The sequence below is a fragment of the Mirounga angustirostris genome, unplaced genomic scaffold (genome assembly GCF_029215605.1).
Source record: "Mirounga angustirostris isolate CCGP_5_RB_7025 unplaced genomic scaffold, mMirAng1.0.hap1 SCAF_9, whole genome shotgun sequence".
NCBI lineage: Eukaryota > Metazoa > Chordata > Mammalia > Carnivora > Phocidae > Mirounga > Mirounga angustirostris.
Window position 1 is genome coordinate 13,501,754 of NW_026991717.1, and position 23,495 is coordinate 13,525,248.

The following is a 23,495-nucleotide window of genomic DNA, read 5'->3' on the forward strand; positions in this document are numbered from 1 at the left end:
CATCAGGAAATAGGTTATTGCCTGACCGTTGTGCTTTGCCACATGACCTGCAGGACAGATGAAGATTTAAAAGCTTGGAGTGCAAGGAGTTTATTTGATCCCCCCCTCCCCCACTTTGCTTTCTTTTGCATATTACAGTACTGTTTATCACACCTGGCATTTTTCTCAGTAAGTCGATTATGAAGTTCATTTTATAGACAGGAAACATCAAATGTTTTGGAGGTTATCCCCCTCCCTGCAGCCCATACTCACCTAAGGACCCATCCATATTAATGCAACTGTTGTAGTCTCCCCTTCTCCGAAGTTTGGCTTCCCATGGTTTTAGTTACCCAGTGTCAACCTCGGTCTAGGATCAGATGATCTTCTGTCTGATGTATGTCAGAAGGTCACTCGTAGCCTAGCACTCCGGCCCAGTGCCTGCGTCATTCACCTCACCACGTAGGTATTTTAACATCTCTCATCATCACAAGAAGGGTGAGTATGTACAAAAGATACTTTGAGAGAGGCCACATTCACGTAACTTCTGTTATAGTATGTTGTTATGATTGTTCTGTTTTGTTACTCATTAATGTCTGTTGTTAATCTCTTACTGTGCCTATTTTATAAATTAAATTTTATCATGGGTGTGTATGCATGGGAAAAACATAGCATCTGTAGGGCTCGGTACTCTTTGTGGGTTCAAGCAGCCACTGGGGGTCTTGGAAGGTATCCCCCACAGATAACGGGGGAACTACTGTAATTCACTTTTACAGAACAGACTCTGTAGCTTTAAAAAATAATAAGAGAATTGTGAAATACTATTTTCCACAAGTCTAGACTCCCCTCCCCCCTTCCCCCATCTTAAAGATACAGGAAATACATAGAGGATTAAGGTGATTTTCCTGCTTTGCTTGATTGCAGTCCAGTCTCAGACCTAGTGGACAGTAGTGCTCATGAATAATGCCTTCTGTGGGGATGATACCTATAGTAACACACGGAGTGACTAAGAGATCAAATATGCTGGCTAAAAAGCCTTAGGGAAGCATTATGTGTCTGAGGTCTGATCTATTGTCTGGGAGGTCGGAGAGTGTTAATGCACTCCACAAAGATTACACTCCCCCTCTAATTGCTCCGACACTTCCTTAAAGGATTTAAACAGTCAGGAAAGGTGACGCTCCTTGTCAGTTTTTGTCTTCTGCCTGCAGTTGAAGTTTATCTGTCTTTCCACTGAGACCACTAGATCAAGTAACGTAGCCATTGTCAAAGGCATAAACTCTGAATTAAGAGTGAAAGCAATGAGAGATGTTATTTACAGCTCCATTATTATTTGCTCTTTAAATGCTTTGCATTCCATTTCTGGTGTTTACATTGTGAAAATGACAGCATATCTCTGTTCAAAATGGGGCCTGAAAAGAGTCTAAAGCTTCACGTTGGTTTTTGATCAGGTTTGTTTTCATAATCTTTTCTCAATGCCATAAGGCCCAGTGTGGTATCTTGCATTTGGGTTATTTCAGTTAAAGACTTGGAGGATAGTGAACTTTAGCATTTCCTCTGTCGCCCCCAGCCCCCAACACACACACACACACACACACACACCCCATTCTGAAATGTTTATCCTGAATTAGGCATTTACAAGATTGACCCACCCGAAGGACTGGTGACTTTGTCCAGACCATCACTGTAAATTTCAAACGTTGTGCAAACATATTTTTAAAAAGCTCTCTTCTGCATTAGAGAATGCTTCCTCCATCCTGTGTGTCCAGGAGCTGACATGGTAAATTTTATCAGACTCTATGTCTCTTATGTTGCTTTGATTATAACTACGTATTTTCAAAATGACACTGAAAAGCTTAGAGCAAGGTTTTGCCAGTTCTTCCATGACAGTGGTTTAGAAAATATTGGGGATCTGTATGTTTGAGCAAGCATATTGAATCCTTAAATTCATGGTGTGCATTGCTGTAGGAGTGGGGAGGGCATGCTTGCATTTTGCCTTGAGCATTTTCTACCCGCTATGCACAGTTGCATCATTGAGAGGTAAGAATTCCTCTTAGATCAGTTCAAATCACTAATATATGTGGCTTAGAGCCTACAATATAATATTTATGTAGCTTCCGAAAGAGACTTGGGAGGATTCCCTGTAATTCAAGATGGTAGTCTGAATGATGGGTGTAGAAGGATTTTTTTTTTTTTTTTTTTTGAGAAATCCTTGTTTGTCCCATGGGATTTTCACACTTTTCAGCTGACGGCACTGTATTTTACTCATACTGTATAAAGCTGTCAGTGTATTCGTTATATGTGTCTCCTGAAGACTCTGAGCAGATGACAAGAACAATTGCTAGAGGGGAAAAAACACATTTGAATCAACATCTTCAGAGCAGAATTTCTCTAGTGTCTCCTGTTCCTGCTCCTACGTGGACTGTCCCTTGCACTTTTTCTTATTGCATGCTCTCTCACACTGTTGGTAGATTACACTGAATGTTTCATCTGTATATAAAAATTAAAAATTCAAACAAAAATCTGGCCCACATGAAGAACAGGCCCTTTGGGCATATGGTTCATTATGCATATTCGTTTAATTACTAAAACACTTGGGATGGCTTTCCTGCCCTTGCTTTCAACTTGCAAAGTTGGATCTCTTCTGTTGCACAGAAAATGTAGCACAGAATTCTGTAGGAGAAAAAAAGAAAAGGAAAAAAAAAAAAAACAGAGCCTTTGAAGAAATTACTGGAATTCACCAAAAGGAAGTAGGATTCTCAGGATAAAGCCAAAGGAAATAAGGATCTCTCTCTCTCTCTCTCTCTCTCTCTCTGGTCTCTTTCCTCCTCCCATTTCTACCATTGCTCCTGAAGGCTGGTTTTACCATGGTTAGTTTATATGAATGCAAGCAGTGCAGGAACGCGAGACTAAGGATTCAGGTTTCAAGTACATTCCCTCTGAGGGACTCAAGTCTCTTGATGAAGCTGGCTAAGTTTTATTGGTTAGAAGGGGACTCCTCTGAAAGTGTGACTTTAATTGATTTTTCAGGGCAAACAGGTGGTGATGGTTTAGACATGCACTAGCCTCAGTGCCACTCCTAATTTGGGGCTGTACATATAATAGCTTTATTAAAATATACAGTCTCCTGGCTTTGCTTTTACCTGAACATCTGCCTCTTCGTTTTTAAAGGGCCTTTTAAAATATTTTAATTCTGTGCTTAAGTGGATCATATCCTAGAAAGGCTTGAGGAAGACTTTATATTCTATTCATGTCATCCCGTTTTTGGTTTGAAATGAAAGACGTTAAAATTCAAGCAGCATCTTTAAATAAGATCATTGTTGTTTTAGGAATTTTTGTTGTGATGGTGGTTGTTTGGGGCACATTTATTTACATGATGCAACAGATTTTGAACTTTTGGTGAGCAGAAGATTGAGTGAGTGAGTGTGTGAGTGGATAGGAGAGAGAGTGTGTGTGTGTGTGTGTACATACTTAAACCCCTTATTTTGGGTTCCTTCCTGGTTTATCGTGATGTCTCAGTGTTATAGGAAAGCTTCTCAGATTCCTCATGATCAAAACAAATTCAGGACTCCTAAAAGCATGTTTCGGGGAGAGGAGGATGCAAACCTGGCTTCATGTTTGTGTTTGGTGTTAGGTATGTGTGGCTCTGATGTAAACTGTCTTCCTTTTGATGGAGGAAATAGATAGTCTATCAGAGTAATGGGAGACCATCTAAGACATTCTCAGTCAGATTCCTAAAGGGATTGTGCTTTGCTATAAATAGTATCACTCCCTAATCACTGTTGGAGGGTTCCTGAATTAAAGCACCTTAGTCTGTTTTAAGCACACCGAGTATGTGCAGGCTTAATGTGAACGGATTGCAAGCCTCCTCCTTTTAGTGCCAGAAATAAAGCTACAAGCAGAGTAACTTAATACAGTGAACTGCTTTACTTGATCACTGCACTAATGCTAATTAGATACACTTGCTTTATTACCCAGAGCGATTTTTTTCTGTATTCATTCTGATCTAATCTTTCTATGAACATGAAGGAGTCAGTCGTAAGTGTGAAGTTTAAGCTTTTAGTCACAATTGTAGCCTGATGTTCATGGGACCAAAGTCAGAGAACACTTTTTGAGAATGCTTTGTCCACTGAGAGTACAATTAGAGTCCCATCGGACTTCTGCCACAGACGGTGCCCACCGTGCCAACAATTACGAGTCTGAAATAATATTTATAGGTACATGTAATGGGATTTTTCCTTGACTCCTTCAAGATACCCAGCTTTATGGGGAGTAAATAAAAGTGTGAGGATTTGTCCTCCCTTCCTTTAATCAGAGCAGAGAATTTGCTGATGGCTTTGAAAAATATATTTACCAAAATCAGACTGTCAACTGCTCAATTACCAGTTTCTGCAAAAAAGCGTAATGAGGAATTTATTGTTTGGTTGTAGACCTGAAATTATGATCATTCCAGGAGGAAAAAGCTGATAGTTGCAGCCCATTAGTTGCTTTATTTCATTTAGTTCAGTGCTTTTCTACTTTGTAAACTAGTCGTTCTGCCTTTATGAATGGTATGGGGACGTTCATTGGACCATAGGCGATCATTTGACCATTTTCCATTTATATAATGTCATCAAGAAATGTAAAGTATAAAGTGGCCAGTAGCATGATGCAAACATGAAAGTGATGGGATTTTAATAAATGCTTCGTATTTCAAGGAGGAAAAGGATTATGTATTTAGTATTTGGTATGTATAAATACAGGTTAGAAGCATTCTTTTTTTTTTTAAGATTTTATTTATTTATTTGACAGAGAGAGACACAGCGAGAGCAGGAACACAAGCAGGGGGAGTGGGAGAAGGAGAAGCAGGCTTCCTGCTGAGCAGGGAGCCCAATGCAGGGCTCAGTCCCAGGACTCCGAGATCATGACCTGAGCCGAAGGCAGACGCTTAATGACTGAGCCACCCAGGTGCCCCTAGAAACATTATTTTCTGTTGTTAAAAAGTCCCATAAGGGGCACTGGGTGACTCAGTCAGTTGAGCGTCCAGCTCTTGATTTCGGCTCAGGTTGTGATCTCAGCGTCGTTGGATCAAGCTCCGTGTCTGGCTCCGCGCTCGGTGTGGAGTCTGCTGGAGATTCTTTCTCTCTCTCTCTCTCTCTCCCCCTCTGCCCCTCCCCCAGCGCTTGTTCTCTCTCTCTCTCTCTCTCTCTTTCAAATCAATACATAAATCTGTAAACAGAAAGTCCCATAATACATTCAAAAGGGGAAAATAAAAGTCAACAAAAATTCCACGTCTAAAAGAATACAGTCTAAAAGTCTCCAATTTATGGTTAATTTTAAGATTATATGGATTTATATATGGACTTATAAAACCAGAGTGGAATTAGCTACATAGATCCATGGAAATGTCCATATGTTCTTTTATATAGAATAGTATTACTGTGAAATTGGAAGTTTGAAAATTATACACATTGTTTATTCTAGCAGTCATGGGAGATAAAGTAGGAAACATGTAATTCAGTTGTCCTTCTGCAAAAGTACTGAGAGCAAATTACCAGTGAGGGTCGTTCCCACATAAAACTAGAACTAGTTAGTGGAGTTTTGTCTTTAAGAGATAAGGCAAGATGCCCAGTTTGACATTTTCCCCCCAGTGAACTGACCAGACCATTTTATATCATATAGAAATAGTCAAAGAGAATGCCAGATGAACACCAGAAATGGCATATTTCAATGCTCAAGGAAATACATGGTTAATGAGTTTTGATTCAGATAAGTTTATATATAAACATATATATATATATATATATATATGTATATATATATACGTGTGGCAACCAGAACATGACGTAGAGGTAAGGGTTGAGATACGAAGTTTTTATTGGAGGACAGGGGAGAAAAGGGAGGGTCAGGGTAGGGAAGGGCATTTCAGTTCTGGGCCCGATCTGAGTTGACATTTGCCAAAGGAAATCTCTTCCATGATGGGTTTCTTTATTCCCCTTACCTCTTTCTAGGTGGAGATTAGATCAGGAGGAACAAATCCCTTCCTAGACCCTGGTTCCTTCCAAAGGTGTAGAATTCACTCTCTGGTCAGTCTAGACAGCCCTTTCCAATTTCCCTAGGTATGTTCCCCCTTTCATATTATACTACTTTATTAGTTTTCTGTTGCCAGTATGACAAATTACCATGTATGTTAGGTGGCTTTAGACAGCACAGATTTATTATCTCAGAGTTCTGGAGGACAGGAGTCCACCACAGGTCTCACTGGCCTAAAATCAAGATGCTGGATGGGCTACATTCTATTCTGGTGGCTCTAGGGGAGCATCTATTTCCTTTCCTTTTCCAGCTTACAGAGGCTGCTCATGTTCTCTGGCTCATGATCCTTTCCTCCAGCTTCACATCCAGCAAGGGCACATTGTTGAGTCCTCGCATGGCATCTCTTTGGCCTTGCTTTGCCCTCACATCTTTTTCTGACTTTTTTCTTCTGCCTCTACCTTCCACTATGGACTGACCCTTGTGATTACATTGGACTCAACCAGGTAATCCATGATGATCGCTAACCTAACCTATGTTAAGGTTGGATGGTTAGCAACCTGACCTCTATCTGTAACCTTAGTTTCCCTTTGCGCTGAAACATACTCACAGGTTCTGGGGACTAGGACATGGACATCTTTTGGGGTACCATTATTCTGCCTACCACAAGTAGGCCCTTCATTGCAGTCCTTCATTCATGTTGCTTATCTGATGGATAAGGATTTATGAAGCAAGTATTGGCTCCTTGCATAGGAAGTAATTTAGTGAGGCATACATTTGGGAGGAGGGAAGAGGTTATGGACTGTGGACATGTCCATCAGAGTGGCTGGGAGAACTGTAGTTTCAAATAGACAAAAGTCACATGTTATCAGCAACTTGAAAGATTTCTGGTATTTGGTTAGCTCATTTGGCTTTCCCCACCACTGCTGGTATATGGCGGAGGGCTTTACATCTATGAGGAAGCTGTGTACCTCTCCACATAGTAGATTTTGTATATAAAAACCCCAACAAGGCAAGGAATGGGTGGAATAGTTTCACAGACCAACCCAAAGACATGAGGAGACCAGGAATGATTCAAAGGGTTGTCCAGAAATCAGAAGTAATTCCCGGTGAGTGGATGAGTATGATTGGGCATCAAATCCATACTATTTCCCCATGTGACTTCCCACAGTTCATCAAAATCCAAACTATGTTTAAAGAACCAACAAAAGCCTATATTCTTTTTTTAAAAAGATTCATTTATTTATTTGAGAGATCGACAATGCGAGTAGAGGGAAAGAGAGAGGAAGAGAAAGAATCCTCAAACACATTCCCCGCTGAGCATGAAGCTCCATGTAGGGCTTGATCCTAGAACCCCAGGATCATGACCTAAGCCAAAATCAAGAGTCAGCCATTTAACTGACTGAGCCACCCAGGCACCCCAAAAGCCTATATTCTTTGTAAAACATCCCTTATTATCCCAGACAAAAGTGATCTTGTCCTTTCTCCTGGGCTATTGCAGTTCCTTACTAAAAGGTTTTTCTGTTTCTCATTCCATTACTCCATTCCCATAATTAAGGATATCCTGTTATCGAAGTTATCTAAATATCCAATCCTGTTATTTTTATGTTTAGCTTACAATCACATCTTCAACCTATTACCATGACATACAGGTCTTTCCATTAACTGGCCCCCGCTTAGTACCTACCCTTATCTCCAGCCCCGTATCTCTTGATCTAGCCCAATTGGTTGTCTTACCACCTCTAAGCATGGGAAGCCTTTAAAATTTTTTTTACCATTGTCATATCTTTTGCTTGTGCTTTCTTTCTCTTACTAAAGAGAAAGTCTAAACTAAGCATGGCCCCTCTCTAGCATTGGGCAAAAACAAAGGAATAACTGAGTAAATGTCTTCTCATTGAACCAATGAATGGCCGGAGTGCTTTTCCACTGAAATAATTAGTGACAGAGAGACCAACAAACCTTATCTTCCAAGTGGCTTTCTTCATGCTTCTTCTTTTGACTTGGATGCAGTCATTCATCTGCTTTAAGAAGTATGGCAGTGATGTGATGATGACTCCTCCCTTCTATCATTGCCTTGAGTCCTCTCCACAGTGCTTGAGGCAGATACTACCATTCTCATTTTACAGATGAAAAAAGGTTATATAATGTTTCCAAGAGCACACTGCTAGGATGGAGAGAGCCATGATTTAGATCCAATCAAAATGAATATGTCCCAAGCACCATTAAATAAATGCTTAATGTTAGAAAATGTAATTGCCTCAGAACTATTGGAAATAACACAACAGGAAAAAGTACAGTGTGGTAGTTAAGAGCACTTGGCTCCATAGTCCAACTCAACCACAAATTTAATTATTAACAATTTTATTTTTTCATTTAAAATGTTTTTTTTCATTTAAGATGTTCTTTTTTTATTATGTTAATCACCGTATATTACATCATTAGTTTTTGATGTAGTGTTCCATGATTCATTGTTTGTGCATACCACCCAGTGCTCCATGCAGAACATGCCCTCTTTAATACCCATCACCAGGCTAACCCATCCCCCCACCCCCCTCCCCTCTAGAACCCTCAGTTTGTTTTTCAGAGTCCATCGTCTCTCATGGTTCGTCTACCCCTCCGATTTCCCCCCCTTCATTCTTCCCCTCCTGCTATCATCTTCTTCTTTTTTCTTTTTTAACATATAATGTATTTTAAAATGTTTTTTTGATTACTGTGTGATCATATATAATGATGTGCTCTGATATTTTTATTTACAACTATATGTAAATAAGGCATGATGAGGAACTCTAGATGTGTGTCCTCGTGCGTGTGTGTGCGTGCATGCATGTGTGTTTGAGAGTTTATACTGTAGCTGTTGGATGACAGAAAGTGTCTTATTCCTTTATTAAAATAGCAGCAAGTGCCCCATACATAATAAACACTCCATGAATGTTGGTTGAATGGATGTTTAAATTGATTAATCAATTCAGCAGTTTTAATTGATTCGGAACGCACAGTATGTTTGCCCACCTTGGCTTTCTGGGAATTGATGTAGAATGGAAATGAACCACTCACCAGAACTTTCTCCTGCTCACCTTTTTCAAACCACACACAAATGTTCACATGGGGGATGCTGCACTGGGGGGATATTTGTAATTCATGCATCTGGTGTATCTCAGGTTCTATCCTCTTGCCTTTGTATAAAGCCATCGTTTGGATTCTGATTTAGGCTTCCTGGTCTGCCCTCCAGACCATGACAAGCTGCCATATGTTGTAACATCACCCAACTGCAGTTTTGGGTGTCAGGTTGTTCAAATGCAAAGGATTCAGTTAGACTTTTAATGCTCATTTTGACTCCTGTTTCAATTCAGTAAATCTTTGAGTATCTATTATATATAAGACACCATCTTATGGTTTATAAGGAATACAAATATAAATTATATATGCTTCAGAATTTCAAAGAGTAAAACTTGAACAAAATGACCTTGATGCCAGGCAAAATACATTTACTTGATATTTATAGAACCAATTACAAGGCATTATGAAACCAGGTAACATAATGGCTTGTTCCAACCAGGACAACCAGTGAGAAATTAAAAAAAGAACATTTCTAGGGGCACTTGGATTAAGGCTCTGAGAAGGAAAACATAGGCAGGTTTTTTTTTTTTTTAAGATTTTATTTATTTATTTGAGACAGAGAGAAAGAGAGAATGTGTGTGCACACACAAGGTGTGGGGGGCAGAAGCAGGCTCCCCGATGAGCAGGGAGCCCAATGCGGGGCTCGATCCCAGGACCCTGGGATTATGACCCAAGCTGAAGGCAGCCACCCAACCGACTGAGCCACCCAGTGCCCCCATAGACAGTTTTTAAGAATGGTAAATTTTTGTGCTGGAATATAGAAAATATGGTAGAGAGAAAGAATAGTAAATATAAAGTTCAGGCCTTATTTTGATTTAATGTCCTTGAATAGCATACTAAGAGTTTTAGACTGTCTGTAGAGAGTGGGCAGATATAAAAGGCTTTGAGCAGGAGTGTATCACAGTAAGAACTAAGCTTTGGGTTATTACTTTGGCTTTGATGTGAAGAATTAGGATGCAGGGAAAATTACTATGATTAATATATGAGTTAGGAGTGTATTAGAGTAATCTGGGCCAGAGGCTGTAAACTGACAAACAGTAGGGGCCATATTTGGTCCACTGTGTGTGGGTGTATGTGTGTGAGAGAGAGTTATTTGGTTGCTGGCTTTTCTCTTTTTCTTCTTTCTTCCTCACCCTGGCCTTCCTCATTTTCAAAATCAGTTCTTTGTCCACAGCAGTTGTAACCAAATGGAGTGGTTACTTGGAACCTTCAATTGCATAGATTTGAAAGCATTCCTAGGTCAGTGCAAAATCATATCCATTGTTTCTAGTGGCACATTACCTGCCATAAAAAAGAGATTAGTATAAAATATATTGTATATACAAGGGAGTTTATAAAACTATGCATCTCTGTGTACAATTTAAAGAATAACAGTAAGAAACACCTACATGCCTATCACCCAACTTAAAAATTAAAGATTCCCATTATTTTAGAAGTCCTTTCTTTGCCTCTTTATGATTGAATCCTTCTTCATCCCTCATCCCCAGAAGTAATGGTGACACAATGTTGTATCATTCACTCAGTAGCCATGGTAGTTTTGCCACCTTTGTATCTGTTTAGGAAGTGTAGTTGAATTTTGTCTGTTTTTTGAAGATTTTTATCAAAGCCATCACTTAATACTTTAATGTCTTAACTCTGTGGCTTGCAAATCCACTCAATACTGTTTTTGACATTTATCCACGTGGTTCATCTTCATTCTGTAGGACATTTAACTTTACGAGTAAATTATTATTGTTATTATTTTTTTTTAGAGAGAGATCATGCAAGCAGGATGGGGGAGGGGCAGAAGAAGAGAATCTTTAAAGATTTTTTTTTAATATTTATTTATTTGACAGAGCGCAGAAGCAGGGGGAGCAGCGGGGGCAGGGAGAGGGAGAAGCAGACTCTCCGCTGAGCAGGGAGCCCGATGCGGGACTCGATCCTGGGACTCCAGGATCATGATCTGAGCCGAAGGCAGTCGCTTAACCAACTGAGCCACCCAGGCGCCCCTTTTGTGCTCCTTTTTGTTCTTCCTTACCCACTACATTTTTATTGATTTATAGAAGTGTCTTATATAACCTAGATAGAAATACCTTCTCCATGTTTGTGGCTTAGTTCTTCACTCTGTATTAACTTGTGATAAAAAGAAATTCTTATATTTCATGTCAGATTTATCAGTTATTTTTTCTGTGGTTTATGCAGTTTGTGTCATTATTGAGGATTGTTCCCTATCCCAAAGTCATAAAGATATTCTTTAAGTTTTTTATGGTTTTACTTTTTACATTAAATTTTTTAAAAAGATGTTGTATATTTATTTGACACACAGAGAGAGAGAGCGAGCACAAGTAGGCAGAGCGGCAGGCAGAGAGAGAGAGGGAGAAGCAGACTCCCAACTGAGCAGGAAGCCTGGAGCAGGACTTGATCCCAGGACCCTGTGATCATGACCTTAGCTGAAGGCAGACACTTAGCCAACTGAGACACCCACACACCCCCACATTAAATTTTTAAAGCTACTTTTGATTTCATTGTTGTGTTCTGGCTATCCAATTAATCTAGTTCCAGTTCTTGAATCTCCTACTTTTTTCCCAGTGATCTGCAATTTTCAGAAAGTCATAGATCAGGTTTCCCATATGTGGGTGGGCTTGCCCATTGGTCTCTTGTCTGTACCTGTAATGTTATACAAACATCATTTGGCTTTAGCGTGATTCTAATTTGTTTTTTAGTTTTCAGGGATGCCTTGGCTATTCTTGGCTTTTTGCCCTTCCACATAAGAGTTGGAATTGATATGTTGTATTCTATAAAAATAGAACAAGACAAAACCAGTATTGAAAAATAAGTCACACTCAAAATTAGTTAACTGTCAAAATCAAGATTTGAAAAACTACAGCAAAATGAAGCCAAATTAATTATAAATAAAAATAAGACCAAAATCAATGAAGTAGAGTACATATGTAAAACGGAAGGGAAAATAAAATTAAAAATTGCTTCTTCAAAAAACTTAGTAATATTGATTATTTTCTGAGAGTTTTCAATGTACAGAATAAAGGCACAAGTAAACAGTATCTGGCATTAAAATGAGAAAAAAACCTAGATGAAGCAGAGATTAAACATAAGAAGATACTATGAAATCTTATGCTTAAAATGTTAAAAAATTATGAAATAGATAAAACTTGTAGAACAGCATATCAAAGTGACTGAAAAAGAATGAAAACTTGAATGACCCTAAAACCATTAAATAACTGAATCAGTAGTTTAATATCTTTCCAGAAAAAACAAAACAAAACACAAAGCCCTGCAACTTTAGAGGTAAATTTTACCAAACTTTCTAGGAGCACGTAAGTTCTATAGTACATACATTCCTTCCAATTGTCTTCTGGCTCTTACTATTTTTTTGGAAGAGTTGTCAGTTTGATTGTTCATTGGAAGGACATGCTTTTTTTTTTTTTTTCTTTTTTTTCTCCCCAGTGTCTACTTTTCAAACTTATTTTAGTCATCAGTTATGTTCAGTTTTGCTCTGAGGTGCCCACGTGTGGTTTTCTTTCTTTCTTTTCATCATATTTGAGTTTCTTTAAACTCACATCTTTTATAAATTTTGGGAATTCTCATCCAATATCATTTATAGCTTTTGCTCTATTCTTTCTTTCCTCTCCTGTCCTGGATTCCAAATTTTTACATATAAATTAAACTTTTCTCAGTGTGCCATGGGGCTTTTGTACTGTATTTTCTTAGCATATTTCTCTGTTTTCTACCAATACACCAAATCATGAATCTTCTCTTTTTGGTTCTGTTATTAAATTCATTTCATGAGTTCTTCCTTTTACTTACCCTTTTTTAAACTTTCTAGCCTTCCATTAGATTCTGTTTTAAAGATTCCAGTTCTCTGCTGATATTCTGCATGCTGTTACCTGTTTTCCTGTACATATTAATCATAACTATTTTAAAATTCATATCTGGTGACTCTAACATCTAAATCACCTGCTTGTTCTGGTTGTCTGTTTTTCCTCTTGATTTTTGGTCATTCTTTTTTATCCTAACCATGACTAATTATTTTTATTAAATACTGGATAAGATGTATTAAAATGTTATAGGGGATATGGAACTGTGTTGTATTCTACTAGAGAGGATATAGAGGAGGCAGTAAGAATCTAACAGGTCTGTATGATACAATTAAGGTTGAAATGATCCAAGGTAGGATTTCAAGCATTTTGAGGATGGGTGTATTCCTAGTTACCCCTATTCTTAGTGCATAGCCTTCAGGTGTCTTAATAAAAGCCTGTCCTGTTTACGAGAGCCCTTCTTTCCTACTACTACTTCACAATCAGTGAGATTGCCAAAAACTTTCAGTTCTCACTTTCTGCTTGGTCTCAGCCTTTCACCCTAAGCATGCATGTCTTAGAAAATCATAAATTTCTCAGGAGAAATGCATGGAGAATGTTGGGCTTGAATCTCTCCTGTTCATTTTGTTTCTCAAGTCTTGGCTGCCATAGTTTCTATGTACTCCAATTTTTAGCTCCCTAGATTATTAAAATAGAAGCAAGCCCTAAACTGCTACTCCATGCCCAGTCACTATGTTGTCCCACATAGTGAATTGGCCAAAACAAAACAAAAGAAAACAAAAATTCCTGAAGGAGATAAAGCAGTAGCAAACCAAGCTTTACCCCATTGCATTTATCTTCCATTCTTGATCTTGTCTCCATGGACCCACTGTACCTTTATTGCTCTCAGATGTCTTCAAGCAGATTTTGTTTATTTGGGTATAGTATCCAGTCCTCACAGTTGTTTTTTGGGGTTTTTGTTTGTTTTGTGTGAGTTTTGTTTTTTTACAGGAAGATTGAGATGAAGCTTCAACTTCATGCTGAAAAGCAGACGTTTGTGTTTCTCCTTAATATACAGGCTTAACATGAGGGTATCTTAGAATTCTTTAAATCAAACCATACTGCTCCAAATTTACGGGTTTTACTGATATCTATTTTAGTTCTAGATTTCTCATTACATAAAAATTAGCCTTTTTTTGGTAAGTCAATGTTTTAGTTTGGTGTACATTTATCATCGCTTTTGAGCACATACATCCTTGCATGCAGCCTTTGGACCAGGAACAATTTTCCTTCTCTTTAAGATAAATCTTCCATTGTATACTTTCATGAGGGTCTTTTGGTCATAAACACTGCTAGCTCATATATTTTCAAAAATGTCTTTGATTTATTGTTAGGATAATTTACTAGATACACTATTCTAAATTGAAAGACTGAAATTTGTATGTGTTATACTGTCTTTTTGCTTTGCTTTTTGTACTGAGATCCACTCAAATTGCTTTTTCTTTGTAATTGAGCTTTTTTTCTCTTTAGCTGCTTTTAAGTGTTTCTTTCTTGTTTCCAGGTGTTTTTCAGTTCTACTACGGCATTTTTAGGCCTAAATTCTTCATTTATCCTGATAAGGATTTTCTTTTCTTCCTTCCTTCCTTCCTTCCTTCCTTCCTTCCTTCCTTCCTTCCTTCCTTCCTTCCCTCCTTCCCTCCTTCCCTCCTTCCCTCCTTCCCTCCCTTTTTTTTGTTTCCTATATGGGCATCTTTCAACAATTTTGGAAAATCCTCAGGCATTTTATCTTCATATATTGCTTCCTTCCCATTCTATCATTAACTCTTTCTCCCCACCCTGAACATCTTCTCCTATCACCCATATCTCTTAACTTCTCCTATATATCTGTATCTTTGTCTCTCTTGTCTACATTCTGAATAATTTCTTTGGAATCATTTCTCAGCTCACTAATTTTCTCTTCAGCTGCTTCTAATCTGTTAATCAGTATACCAATTGTGTTTAAATTGCATCCTTACCACTTTATATTGTTCCTCACCAATAATCCAGCTCAAATTCCATGGCCCATCTTTAAAATAATTTCCTTTCCTTCTCTACCTTCATTATATTCAATTAGCAAAGCCTTAGGTAAGCACAGCTATTGAAAAAAAACATTTAGTGCCTCTTCACAGATGTAATACATTTCTATAATCCATTCTCCTTTCCTCTCTTCTAGATTATGTTATAATGTCTGTCCTCAAGCTCTAATTCCTCCTCCCTATCCTTACTCAGATCATGACTATGGTCGACATAAGTGCCATTCTTCCGCTCACAGCCTGCCAACAGCTCAGCCACTCCCTTAGAATAAACTTCAGAGACCTTACAGCTGTGGTCCAGGCCCCTAAAGACTGACTTCTGTTCCTTTTTCTAAGTGTCTTACTCACTTTGCTTCAGCCACAGGGGTTCTTGCTATTCCTTGCACATACAGGCATACTCTCACTTTCAGACCTTTGGATCTACTATTCCTTTTGACCAGAAACATGACTGAACTGGATTTCCACACTTCCTCCAGGGACTTGGCTCACATATTGCTCTCTCCACAAGGTCTTCTCTGGCCGCCCCCACTTACAATTGCACCCCTTTCCCAGTTGCATCGTAGTCCCTTTTCATCTTAGTTCGTTTGGTTTATTTTCACATGCCAGTTTTTATCATCTGATATATAATATATAGTTTGCTTGCTTATTTTACCTATCTCATCCCTAATCCCCAAATACAATGTAGGTTCCATTAAGGCTTTTTATTGTTGATGTTGTTAGGGGTGGTGGTTGGTTTGCTGGTTTTGTTCACTCTTGTGTCTAAATCAACACGGTTCAGGTCTTTTCTGGCTGGAACCATGGAGGATACAGAAGAGAAGAAAAGGAAGGTTCCTGCTGTGCCAGCAACCCATAAGGAAAAAGAGAGTAATTTCACAGAGTTGAAAATCAAGCATCTGAGTAAGAAGTTTGTCCAAAAGATGCTTTGAAAGGTAAAGAGGAAGTTTATCTATGAAAAAGCTAAGCATTACCACAAAGAATATAGGCAGATGTACAGAACTGAGATCAAATAGCTAGGATGGAAAGAAAAGCTGGCAACTTCTACATACCTGCAGAACCCAAATTGGCATTTGTCATCAGGATCAGAGGTATCAATAGTGTGAACTCAAAGGTTCAAGGATTGTGGAACCATATATGGCATGGGGGTATACAAACCTGAAGTCAGTGAATGAATTGATCTACAAGCATGGTTGTGCCAGATGAACAAAAAGTGAATTGCCTTGGTAGATAACACATTGGTTGCTCAGTCTTTTGGTAAATATGGCATCATTTGCATGGAGGTTCTGATTCATGAGATCTGTACTGTTGAAAAATGTTTCACAGAAACAAATAATTTCTTATGGCCCTTCAAATGATCCTCTCCATGAGGGGGAATGAAGAAAAAGAGCACCCATTTTGTAGAAGGTGAAGATGGGCTTACTAAAAGGATGAACTAAGGTATCTACCATGATTATTCTTATAATCTGGTCAGTTAATAAATGACTACTTGAAATTGAAAAAAAAATTTAAAAACAATAAATTAACATGGTTCATTGTGTTCAACAAATGTTTAATGAAGGGAAAATGAATAATGAATTTATACGTGAAGTAAAGCAGTGACACTAAGATGGGGTTAATATGTAGTGCTCTGGGATGGGTTGAAAAGGAAACACGTCCAAGGTAAAGAAATGCTCAAGGAGTAGCTTTCTAAATGAGTGAAGACTATGTTCAAAAGCAAAATCCTGAACACCCTTTCATGTATGGGGTCTGCAAATAGTGTATCTTGATTGTGAATGTAGAATTTGTGGTGGATATTGGCTTATGAATTATAGTCAAGTATAAGCCAATTCAAGGAAGGTCTTAAATATAAAGCTATCACTGTCTAAGTGTCATAATGTAGACCAGGAAGCAATAGAGACTTTTATTAAGATGAATGGACATAAGACCTGGAGGTGTTTGTACAACACTTTTTTTCTCCTTTCACATCATTAAAGGCAGTTACACTTTCTTGAGAAGGAGCTACTTACTGATTGGTTAGAACAATGAATGTGTACTTGGTCAAATTAAAAACAGATTCTTATATTACTCTGTCTTTGTTTAACCTTGGAGTTCTTTGGAATGGAAGTAGCATAACTTTGTTTCATCTTTACCTAATACCTTTATTCTAAAATAATCATGTGTATGAGAATCTCTCCTCAGATTATGCCCTGGGCTGACAGGATGGTTATTCATAAAGACTGTATGATTATTTCAAGAGACACTGTTTTTAAATATTTTAACTTTTATTGTAACAAATGAACTGATTTTCACAATATTGGGAAGGAAGTGTGTGTCTTTTTTTTTTTTTTTCTTGTTGGTCATAAGGCAAAGACCACTCCAGTGGTTTTTACTGAAGGCCCCCTCTTCAGTATTTTGCAGATGAAACACCTTCTAACCCCTTTGAATATTCAATAAAAGTTCTTGAACTTTGAAGCAGTAGTGCCTTAACCAAAATAAATCAAGTAGCCCTTCATTCGTGCTTCTTGGGATGTTGCCTGTCAGTATGATTTTAACTCAGTGGCCTAGTAAGTTTGGAGTTTGGGCTGGTAGCAAGGAAGTTGAATATTGGCTTAATTTTCATCTGTTTTCCTTCCAAGATATCTGTTCATTTTTACTCTGACTTTAAGCCTTAACTGTATTTATGAAATGAATCTTGACCTCTTTATTCTCTTTTTAAAAACTCAATGTTCAATTTGAGGTGTAGGAATGAGTAACTTAGAAAGTAAAGTGTTCAATGGAAAAATGTCTGTTCATGTCTTCTGCCCATTTCTTGATTGGATTATTTGTTCTTTGGGTGTTGAGTGTGATAAGTTCTTTATAGATTTTGGATACTAGCCCTTTATCTGATATGTCATTTGCAAATATCTTCTCAGACCTGTACCTCTGAAACAAATAATACGTTATATGTTTAAAAAAAAAGAAGAAGAAGAAGAAGATAGTAGGAAGGGAAAAATGAAGGGGGGGAATCGGAGGGGGAGACGAACCATGAGAGACTATGGACTCTAAGAAACAAACTGAGGGTTCTAGAGGGGAGGGGGGTGGGGGAATGGGTTAGCCTGGTGATGGTTATTAAGGAGGGCACATTCTGCATGGAGCACTGGGTGTTATGCACAAACAATGAATCATGGAACACTACATCAAAAACTAATGAGGTAATGTAAGGTGATTAACATAATAAAATAAAATTTAAAAAAGAGAAAATAGAGTGTTCATTACTAAAACTTGATATAAAAGCTTTTCAGTAATTTTCTACCAAAAGTGAACATTTTTTAATCATGTGCTTAATATATTTATGCCATTTTAAGTCATCCTATGTCATTCTACACAGTAGAATAGTAATTTAAGATTACCTAGTTAATCTGAAACATTGGGTTAAAGTGATACTCTGTAAACAATAATCATATTAACCTGACCCTAAGCTCAGCAGTGGGTCTAGTGATTTATGAGAACAAACATAAAAAAAAAATCCATCATTTTGTATGAGCAACCCTATCAAAATATATATATTGAAATGAGGCTTTTTTAATCTTTAATTTCTTTTAACATTACTTTCATGGACAATGTAGTTGACAAATGGCAAATACCAATCTCTGTAATCATACTTTGTATGTTTGTTTTATTTGTCTCAACAAATGTAGTGTTTTTAGGAGTCATTCAGAGATTTGGCTTCATGTAATCTGGCTATTTCTTAGTCTTAAATCTACTCACAAGGGACAGGACAGAATCTTAATATAATTTCAAATGAGGCTATTTGGGAAAATAGCAGTCCATTGTCCATGGTATCCCAAGTTAAATACTTGTAAGTGAGGCATCCTCTTGGATGTACAGAAGATAGTTTAATGGCCATTGGGTTGGTTGATTACATAATTATTTACAAATCACTTCATAATGAAACCTGAGGAACACATAGTCCTATTTGTTCTTTAAAACTTTTTGTGATGTAAGATAACATCCTTCTCATGTCATACCTAATTAAACAATACCTAGAGAATTTGTGACGTGTTTATGACAGTGCTGGCTAAGTTCATCTATCACAGCTCCTTTGGAACCACGGCCTCTCTCACACATATTTCTGTCTTTAGCATTTTCCCTAGAAAAACACAAAGTCTCTTTATGAATCACTTTTTCCTCATCTGAGATTTGGCATGTATATATATTTTTATCTATTCTTACAAAAATTTTGACAAATTTTGAAGCAAAGAGTGAAGAAATATTTGCAGTTGAAGATTTAAGATTTCTTAACGTTACGTTTTGGGAGAAGAAACAAACTGGGTCACCTTTGCATCTTCATTGTGGAATGTAGGAAGGACACCCACATGATAGAGTAAGAAGCTTTCTTGGTATCAGAGAAATAGAGCTTCATGTACTGGTTCTGACATTTTGTAGGTGTTTTAATTTTGAGTAATGTTCCATTGAATGGATATATTACATTCATGTGTTGGTGGACATTTGGGCTCTTGCTGGTTTTGCTGTTATTTGGTATAACTGCTGTGCTCTGAACATTTGTGAACAAGTCTTTGTGGGACATACATTAAATGTTACATGCTAAATTTCTACATTTCGGAGTAGAAAGGCCATGGATTGTAGGAGGTATGCTCAAGTTTTTGAGAAACTTCCAGGTGGTTTTCCAAATCAGTTGTATCATTTTGTATTTCTACCTGGAGTGTTTGAGAGATCTAGTTGTTCCACATTCTGTCAATACTTTCTCTCTTGCAGTGTTTTCAATTGTAGCCTTTCTGTTATGCGTGCACTGCTATTTCCCAGGAGTCTTTATTTGCATTTACTTGATGGATAATCATTGCATATCTTTCTATGTGCTTTTAGGTATTCACATACATTTCTGTATGTGTGAAGGGCCTGGCCCAATCTTTTGCTCATTTTTATTGGATTATCTTCTTGTTAAGTTATAAGAATTCTTTAAATATTCTGGATACAAGTTGTCTTTCAGTATATGTATAGATAATATTGTTCCCCATTTTGTGACTTTTTCCATTTCTTAGCTGTGTCTTTCAAAGAGTGAATGAAGATTGGTGCCAGTAAACTCCATTTTTTTCTTTTATTTACATTATTCTTTGTACTTTTTGTATCTTAAGAAATGTCACCCAAGATGGCAAAGGTTTTTCCTCATATGTTTTCTTAGAAGTTTTAAAGTTTGGATATTTATATTTAAATATTATAATCCATTTAGGGTTATTTCTTATATATGGTAGGTGGTAAGGATTAGTGATTTTCTTTTTTCCCCATACATATATCCAATTGTTCCAGTGCCATTTGTTGAAAAGACTTGTATTTCTCCCATAGAGTTACCTTGGCAACTTTCTTAATTAACTGCATGTATGTGGATGTATTTCTGGACCTATTTTCTGTTCCATTCATCTCTATGCCTATCTTTTTGCCAGCACCACACTGTCTTCATTACTATAGATATGTAAATTGTGAAATTAGGCAGTGTAAGCTTTATTTGTTATAATTGCTTTAATGATCCTGTCAGTTGTACTTCCAGATAATATTTAGAATCATCTTGTCAATTTCTACAAAATTAGGATTGTTTTCATCTACAGATTAGTTTATAGACAACTGCCATGTTAACAATATTGAGTCTTCCAACCCATGAATTAGTGGCATATCTATCCACTTATTTTATAATGCAATCTTTTATAATTTCCAGTGAAGAGATCTTGCTCATATTTTGTGAATTTTATTCCTATATATTTATGGATTTTGTTGATACCATAAATGGAAATTTTAAAATGTCATAATCCAGGGGTTATTTTTGCTACTAGCATATAAAAATGGAATTTGCTTTAAAAAATAACTTTATACTCTGTGACTTTGCTGAATTTAATTATTTCTAGGATTTGCTTTGTAGATTCTTTAGAATTTTCTATGTTAAAAAATCATGTCATCTATAGAGATAGTTTTGCTGTTTTCCTTTTTGATATTTGTGCTTTTTATTTCATTTCTTTTACTTTATTGAAGTGGTTTTGAACATTTAGTCTAATGCTGAATAGAAGTAGTGAGAGCAGACATCCTTACCTTTTCCCTAATTTTAGAAGGATATTTTGCAGTTTTTATTCTCATCTCGGATTTTTTTATGCTTGTAGTATTGTTCCTGTATTAACATTTAATGTAACTATTGATATTGTTGGATTTAGATAACCATTTTATTATTTTCCATTTGTCTACTGTGTTCCTTATTCCTGTTTCTCTTTTTGTGCCTTTTAACGTTCCATTTTAACTCACTGCAGTATTCTTTCAGTGATCGTTCTAGGGATTAAGGTGCATGTGTGTATGTATAATCTCCTTTAACTTTTGATAGTCAATTTAGAAGTATTATTGAATCACTTCACCTAAAAACATAGAAACATTGCAGTTCATCTAAGTCCCATTTATCCACTCATCCCCACCTCCTTTATATTTTAATTGTCATATATATTACATTTAAGTACATTATATAGCCCACCAGGATGATGCTGTAAGCATAGCTTTAAACAATCGTATGGATTCTAGAGAAAGTAAAATTAAAAAATAGTCTTTAATATTGTCCTATGTATCTACCATCTGATGCTCTCTGTTTCTTCCTGAAGTTGGAGTTTCCATCTGGTATCTTTTCCCTTCATTTTGAAGAACTCCTTTAGCATTTATTGATACGAAGTTATACTTTTTATTTTTTATTTTTATTTATTTTATTTTATTTTTTGGGGGGGTTAGGGAACTTTTTTTTTTTTTTTGAATTTTATTATGTTATGTTAGTCACCATACAATACATCATTGGTTTTTGATGTGGTGATCCACGATCCATTGTTTGCGTATAACACCCAGTGCTCCGTGCAGTACGTGCCCTCCTTAATACCCGTCACCAGGCTAACCAATCCCCCCTCCCCCCTCCCCTCTAAAACCCTGTTTGTTTCTCAGAGTCCATAGTCTCTCATGGTTCATCTCTCCCTCCAATTCCCCCCCCCCAATTTTTCCCTTCCTTCTCCTAATGTCCTCCATGCTATTCCTTATGTTCCACAAAGAAGTGAAACCGTATGATAATTGACTTTCTCTGCTTGACTTATTTCATTTAGCGTAATCTCCTCCAGTCCCATCCATGTTGATGTAAAAGTTGGGTATTCATCCTTTCTGATGGCTGAGTAATATTCCATTGTATATATGGACCACATCTTCTTTATCCATTCATCAGTTGAAGGGCATCTCGGCTCTTTCCACAGTTTGGCTATTGCGGACATTGCTGCTATGAACATTGGGGTGCATACGGCCCTTCTTTTCACTACATCTGTGTCTTTTGGGTAAATACCCAGGAGTGCAATTGCTGGGTCATAGTTTAGCTCTATTTTTAAAGTTTTGAGGCACCTCCACGCTGTTTTCCAAAGTGGCTGTACCAACTTGCATTCCCACCAACAGTGTAAGAGGGTTCCCCTTTCTCCACAACCTCTCCAACATTTGTTGTTTCTTTCCCTGTCCATTTTTGTCATTCTAACTGGTGTAAGGTGGTATCTCAGTGTTGTTTTGATTTGGATTTCCCTGATGGCTAATGATGATGAACATTTTTTCATATGTCTGTTAGCCATTTGTATGTCTTCTTCAGAGAAGTGTCTTTTCATATCTTCTGCCCACTTTTTGACTTGATTATTTGTTTTTTGGGTGTTGAGTTTGAGAAGTTCTTTATAGATCTTGGATACCAGCCCTTTATCTGTAGTGTCATTTGCAAATATCTTCTCCCATTCTGTGGGTTGCCTCTTTGTTTTGTTGACTGTTTCCTTTGCTGTGCAGAAGCTCTTTATCTTGATGAAGTCCCAAAAGTTCATTTTTGCTTTTGTTTCACTAGCTTTTGGAGATGTATCTTGAAAGAAGTTGCTGTGGCTGATGTCAAAGAGGTTACTGCCTATGTTCTCCTCTAGGATTTTGATGGATTCCTGTCTCACATTGAGGTCTTTCATCCACTTTGAGTTTATCTTTGTGAATGGTGTTAGAGAATGGTCGAGTTTCATTCTTCTGCATGTGGCTGTCCAATTTTCCCAGCACCATTTATTGAAGAGACTGTCTTTTTTCCATTGCATGTTTTTTCCTGCTTTGTCAAAGATTATTATTCTTTTTAATTTTCTCTTATCTAAATCTTTACTTCACCTTCACTCATGAAGGATATTTTCACTGGGTATAGAATTCTGGGTTGACAATTTTTGTTTCTGTTATTGTAGTTCATTTTAACACTTTAAAATTATTGTAGTGTCTCCTTGCCTCCATAGTTTCTAATGTGAAATCCATGTCCATTCAAGTAGTTCTGGTCACAAGCATTGTAGTGTGATGTTTGTGTGATTAAAATATAGTGTGTGTGATTATAATATAGATGCCTAAGCCTGGTTTTCTTAAATGTATTCTGCTTGGGTTTCTCTAAAAAGTGTTCAGCCATTAGTTCTTTACATAAGTTTTAACTTCTTTCCTTCTCTGAGATTCCAAAGACCTATGTTAGAACTTCTGAAATTATCATGGGCCACAAATAGTCCATTCATTT

At 37.2% G+C, this 23,495-nt stretch overlaps 1 protein-coding gene and 1 pseudogene across 1 annotated transcript in view; both read left to right on the forward strand.

Moving 5' to 3' along the window:
* The window catches only part of MCTP2 (multiple C2 and transmembrane domain containing 2), a 183,632-nt gene that overhangs the window by 115,704 nt on the left and 44,433 nt on the right, over positions 1 to 23,495 (forward strand). The gene's annotated exons all lie outside the window — the stretch shown is intronic.
* LOC123861983 (large ribosomal subunit protein uL30-like) lies at positions 15,543 to 16,398 on the forward strand (annotated as a pseudogene).